At 41.8% G+C, this 6,466-nt stretch overlaps 1 long non-coding RNA gene across 6 annotated transcripts; it reads right to left on the reverse strand.

The window, feature by feature from the left end:
- Positions 1-412: 412 nt before the first annotated feature.
- LOC138926258 (uncharacterized) lies at positions 413-2,130 on the reverse strand. Of its 6 annotated transcripts, none has more exons than XR_011442708.1 (3): positions 2,013-2,130; positions 1,075-1,935; positions 413-1,020 (listed from the first exon to the last, which is right to left on the reverse strand). It is a non-coding gene; the product is annotated as an uncharacterized lncRNA (long non-coding RNA). The 6 variants fall into 6 exon arrangements; XR_011442709.1 differs by having other exon boundaries at positions 1,994-2,084; XR_011442707.1 differs by having other exon boundaries at positions 1,991-2,067.
- Between the last annotated feature and the right edge of the window lie 4,336 nt (positions 2,131-6,466).

Genomic DNA, 6,466 nt, shown 5'->3' on the forward strand with positions numbered 1-6,466 from the left:
TTCTCGGCAATGGTAGCATTTGTTCAAAACTATAGTACCCTTGGAAAGGGTATTAAAAACAGAAACCAACGTCCAACGCATCTTCTAGCGGTGAGTCAGTTCGTGGGCTTTAATGTGGCTCTGACTATGAGTCTTTTCTCGGTTAATGTTTTCCGCCTGCCGCCCATGTGTTGTGTGTTTATAGGTTCTTAGGACACTCTTATTGGGTACGGTACTACGACTTTACCAAAAGCTTTGTGAAAGTAGCATTTATAGTAATTAAATAAACATTCCGTATACGAACGGATACTATTTTGGTGCTCATTACACAAAAAACTTTATGGAATTTAGAAATCACATTTAATCACGTTTAACGTCCTTGTAGGAAAAAAACTTTTAAATAACTTATAATACACTTTTTATATGATTTTAAAACTAATTTATATAAATACAATACTTTTAGGATATTCCTACATTCGACTTTTCTAAATAAACTTTGACTTTGTTGTCTTTAAGTTGGTTTCTTCCATGTAATTGGTCTTTGTTTGCCATTTGATGTCATGTTCTCTGGGATCTTGGTTCTTTGGGCTGTGTAGGCTGCAGGTTGTCTGTCGTTTGTCGTCTTTAGGTGTTTCTTTGTTGTTTTAATGTTAGCTGGCAACGATTGTGCAACACGCAATTGCGATTGCAATGGGCCGCTTTCATGGGCGCTGATTTGCCGCTTGCCTGCTGCCATTTGCATGGAAATGTTTTGGCCAAATTACGCGTGCTCTTGGCTCAGTTTATGGCCAATCGCCCCCTTATAGCCCCTGCTTGCGTTTATTTGCGCTATATTGTTGTAAATTATTGCGGCTCCTTCACAGACGCGGCAGCGGATGTGCTCAATTTAGAAAGCTAGTTGGCCGTAAGTGTTAGATTGTCACTCGAGTGTGGCTGAGGTGTTGCACACGCTTTGGGCTTGACTTAGGAGCGAAAATCTCTTATTTGATAACACTGTTAAAAGGGAAACGGCCCATCCTACGGAGCCCTTGGAAAATTCAACTGAAATGAAAGATCCTGGTGAGATGCCTTTGGCTTATTGCTGGTTAACATTACCTCTCAAAACCGACTTCTCCGATGCAGTAGCTATCAGTTTAATTGAGATTGATTGCGTCCGACTTCCGTTCCGCTGCGCATTCCCCAGAAGAGTTGCGATAGTTGGCCCCCGATAAGAAGGACTCTGTGTGGGCAGCACACCAGTCGCCCCATGACATCTCCGATCTGGGGTCGACCAAGATTTATGGCTCCTGTCTCCGCCGGCTGTCTCTTTATTTCTTCCCTGTAGCTGCCACACACTTGCTCATCTCACACATTTGCAGTTGCATTGATTTTTGTCACTTGGGGCAGCAGATTGGCATCGCATCGTCGCGTGCCCAACAATTAATCAAAGAAGTATCTCTCAGTGCCACTATCTGTATCTCATAAACGACAATCCGCATGACATATGAAGAGTGATATCGAACTGGCTGCCTGCAGGAAGTGCCTTTTCATTGGGTCCCTTTTTGAAATTTTGTTGGTAAGTAAAAGTGGTATCTGTAATTTAAGTAGTAAGTAGATTTAATGTTGTACATTTAAGGATTATAGCAGTGCAGCCTTTCAGTCTTGTTGGATTCAAAAGATGTAGGTTTTCATGAAAAGGGCTCCCTGTCGAAGGATCAGGCGAACAGTCCCACTTTCGTTGGCCAGAAACAAACGCACTAGCGTTGGTTGGAAGTAAAGGGCCAATTGTATCAGCGCCCTGATCATCCCATGAAGCTCGGTGTTTCCTACATTTCGGTCGGCCGGGTTCATGAGGTTCCTCACAAAATTAGTCTGATTCTCGGGGGGAGTGTACTCCAGCAAACGGTCAATAGCCATGGCCATATTCCTATGACGGATACGCTCACTACGCCTTCTGCCAATGCGCATGGTTACCTACTGGTTGAAATAGGATTTTTATTAAATTTATTATTTTATTTTTGGATTTGTTTACAACTTTTGCTTATTTGTCGAACCTGATATTGGCCTTAAAATAGTGTTAGACAGAACTTTCTTATTTTTTGACATTTTGACATATTCTTCAACACTGTCCTATGTCCAAGGTTTCCTCTGAAATTATACATATATCGGCGAGGACTGGCACCTCGTGGCGCTAAATATGGTAAATATGGTCGTTAGTTTTTTCGTTAGGCACGACTTTACGCTTTCAGTGGATTAAGTTTATTCGCCCGGTGGCATTTGGTTTTGGCCCTGTTGAGCCTGTTTGCGCCTGATTATTATTATGCTTATGCTTATTATTGCAAAATCGCTTTTCTTGCGAAACAGCTGCAGCCCATTTATTGTTGTTGTAGGTGTTCAATTAAATATGCAAACAGTTTCGCAAATGTGTCTCGACTTGACCGAGTTCAAAGTCAAATTGCCAGCGCATTTTCAACGTTTGCAGCCTCCGGTTTCTCCTAGAGTCTAGACTCTGTCTTTGGCTGCGAAAAGTTCATTGCCAAATGCAGCAGCAGCCGCCGTTAGCCGATCGATCGTTTGGTCGGTCGATCAGCGGCAGCTGGCTAGCTAGCAGCGATGCATTGAGTCACACGCCGACCAAAAAGCCCAGGGACGGACAGGCGGACACACGGACAGTCCGACAAATGGACAAGCGTCCAAGTTCCCAACCTCCAAGTGCCCAACAGCCGCTGATGTTGCTGTTGTTACTGTGTCTCTTGCTGCTGTTGCAGTTGCAGTTGCTAACAACAACGGCGACCCGTCCACAGTTTGTGTTTTGTGGGCGGATACTGGTCGAATGGTTTTGAGTACCCTTCTTTAGGGGTGAATGGAATTGGTTATGAATGGGTATTTAGGGGTAGATAAAAGAGCCAAGTTCGTAAATGAGAAATGTCAAAAAAATAAATTAATTATACACGACTTCGAAAATCGTAGATAAGAAAACTAAGCGAACATTAATGGAAAAAACTGATGTTTTTCTATTTCATGATCCACAAAAAAAAGGCTTTTATGGATAACAATTTTTATTAGAGCAACCAAAGTTCTAATAATATCAATCTCGATTCACACTTTTATAGTGTTTTCGATTTCATTGTATTCTCGGCTTTATTTTCGTTATAAATTCTGGGCATAAGAGACCATATCGTTTTCATTTTGATTTTGATTTAATTTACGGTTCCCGGGCCACAGGCTCGCTGCGGACACTTTGAATAATGTTTCTCTATTTATAAATATGAATTATTTTCCAGCAGATTAAAAAGGCGACCCGGCATTGTTTGTGTGCAGTGTTTATCCAGCGATCGCTGAGCTGCATTTTTAATTGCTAATTAATTTCCCCGACACACGAAAACAATAAGCGGGTGTAGTTAAGTGAAGTGAGTGAGTGAGCGATAAGTGCGATTTAAGTTTTCAATTACCAAGATCGGCCGCAGCCAAAATAGACCCTCCCCCCGATCCCGACAAACACCTGGTTAGGATTATTTATCGTGTTGAGATTCGCATTATAAATTTAATTTAATTATACGTGAGGCAGTGCGTGGGCGTCTGTCGTTTTGTCGTTTTGGGCATATAAAACAACAGCGAAAAGCTGCTCCGGCTCGCACTAAACAGCAATTAAGCTTAATTATAGTTGTCGCCGTTTTTAGCCAGCTTGTCTTGTGCCCAACTGCCAGGCGTCTTGTCTTGTCGCATATTGTTGTATGCAAATGCGAAATGCGAACTGTGAATGCGAAGCAGCCAGGCGCACGTCTGGCCAAAAAGTGTGCATAGACCGTAGACTGCAGACCTGGCCAACATCTCAGACAGTCGGGCTAGTTGCCTGCAGTTCCTGTTTCTTGGTTTTCCGTTTTTTCGGTTTTCAATTTCGGTTTCGGTGGTTTCGACAGTGCACAGAGGGAAAAGGTTTTTCCGCTTTGCTCTCATACCTTGAAATAATAAGTCTTAAAATTAAATAAAATTTCCAGTGTCCTGAATCTGGCAGCCCCTGCCCCACCTTTTGCCCAATGCCTTTTGCCTGTCACGATTACCAGACGCGGGCGAGTGATGGCGTCCGCTACCCCTCTCTAGTGCCCTCTCCTCCTCCAGTTCTGCACCCCTGCTAGTGCCGCGGGTGGGTCAGGGGGGTCTCCTCCCCCATTTGGCTAATGGGCGCTTTTATGTTATGGCCTGACTTAAAATGGATGAGCCTGCTCGGGAGTCGGAGTAGGAGCGTGGGCTCGCCTGGAGTCGTGTGGGTGGTGCGGCAGCTGGACTTGTGTCCCATCGAAAGTAAAAGGTGTTGCCAACGCTCAGCCAAATTGATGTTAGTGGTAGAGGAAGTAGGAAATACTAACAACCATAAAAAAGGGGACATCTTGTATATTTAATGGATTGTTAGCGATAGTCGTGTGCTACAAAGTAGCTGTGTTTGACTCACAAGTACTTTAAAAATAGATGCATTAGCCCACAAGGAAGTGGAGTTCTTAATTATTGGATAACCTTTCCAAACGATGAACACCTCAATGTTTTCCATTCATTTGTTATTCGCTATTCCCCCGGCATCAATCAGACTTCAGCTTAATTAGCTGCAAATTAAAACATATTCTTTGTATACCATTATAAACCTCACTGACACATTAACCAAGTTGGCATAATCAGTGCAGTCAGCCCTCCCCGGCGGCTCCTTTCCCTCTGAATTTTGAATTCTGAATAAATGAGATCCGACAAAAGCGCACAAATTAATTGAAATCATAAGATTTATCACATCTGCGATCTGACTGAAATCGAATCAATTTTGTGAAGCGTTGTATCCCTCTCAATTGCTGCCAGCGAACAATGTACAATAATATCCGATATTCCATAACCAAGTGGGTGCTGTTGGAAAAAACCTCCTTTGTGCGACTTAAGTATGCACAATATCAATTTGTGGGGTCCCATTCCTACACGTACTCTTATCCCCAGCGACCCGTGTGCGTTTGCATTGAGTTTATCTAGCAATCTTAAGCCAATTTAATAAGCGGGTTGCCCCGTTGTGGCCGCAAAGTTGAGCTGTCAGTCGCCAAATGATTAATCAGCACCGCTGCTGATCATGGGTGTGCGAAGTGGTTATGAAAGGGGGTACTCCGGGTACCTAGGTACCTTTGGGCTAACATATTAGCCCCCATTCCATGCTGCCCCTGGCTGACAACGCACCACAATTGAAGATCAGAGCTGGAATGGCACCACCGTATCCGATGGATGGTTGGCTGGATGGATGGATGTGGTCGGAGCTGGAGATGTGCCAGTGGCCTGGGATGAATGAATGGGGGCATGCCAATGTCTTAACGCCCACGTAAGGGTTTAATCGAGCACTTACACGCTTCATACTATACACTGAAATACACTCTTTGAACATTAAACAAAGAAACTTTAATAAAAAATAGGCTATGTAAAAGGAGAATTTTAAAAGTATGAACTTTAAATATTTAAGATTAATCCGGACAAGCCACAACCTTAACAAGAATCGTTCCGAACCAGATTATTAATGCCTTATAAAATCAAAGCTTTCATAAATTATGAAAATCCTATAATCCCCTTATTAATTGCTTGAAAAGTTCCATTAGTTAGATGACAAATTAAACAGGTTCTCTGTTATCTATACCTTGGTTCAGTTTCCGAACTTTTTACCCTATAAATTAAAAACCTTTGTGAAGAAATACCACTGAAATGATTTACATTGCAAAGCGAACCCCTCAGGAAAAAGCGAAGCCGAAGAGAGTCGTTTTTATCGCTCTAATCAAAACAACATGACGCGCTCGAATCAAAATGCAGCCAGACAATTGAAATTATTATTGTTATTTTTAACAATTTTTTTACGGGCTGAAGCAGGGCATCGGAAGGGGGCAAAGACATTTGCTTGACATGTTTGTTTCGTGTACAAAATATTTTGATAATGATCGCTAGCACAGTAACAACAAAACCCAATTGAGTGCGAAGGCATTCCATAAAGTGTGTGGTATGGGGTCACAGTTATCGAACTGAAATTCTTCTCATCTAAATGAAATAATTGTCTTTTTTTGTTAAATGGAAAACTTATATGATGGCTTTTGTGACGTGTCGAGAGTTTCGAATAGATATCAAATAGAGGGAATACTTGAGGGTGAAACTTTCAATGTTTTAGTGTTTGCCTTGCCAGGCACGTATGGGGGAAATGTTAATAATTGTTTAAAGTCCAGCCAATTGCAATAAATACTTGACAATCATAGAGACTTGACAAATCCAACACTGAAATGCTAATGGAATGTGAATTATGGAAAGTACAGTCACGCTTTCAGCTTTAGATAAATACATATATATACAAATTGAAGAATCGACTCTAAGAATTATGATAATTTTTAACTTATTTTCAAAAAATACGATTCCTTTAGTATCGATAGGTCCTCAGGAGTGACTGCTATGCTCTTAGTCCCTTTTTTAAAGACATAACCAATAAAAAGCTTTCCTGAGTACCAACACT

The sequence above is a fragment of the Drosophila bipectinata genome, chromosome 3L, assembly GCF_030179905.1.
Source record: "Drosophila bipectinata strain 14024-0381.07 chromosome 3L, DbipHiC1v2, whole genome shotgun sequence".
Taxonomy (NCBI): Eukaryota; Metazoa; Arthropoda; class Insecta; order Diptera; family Drosophilidae; genus Drosophila; species Drosophila bipectinata.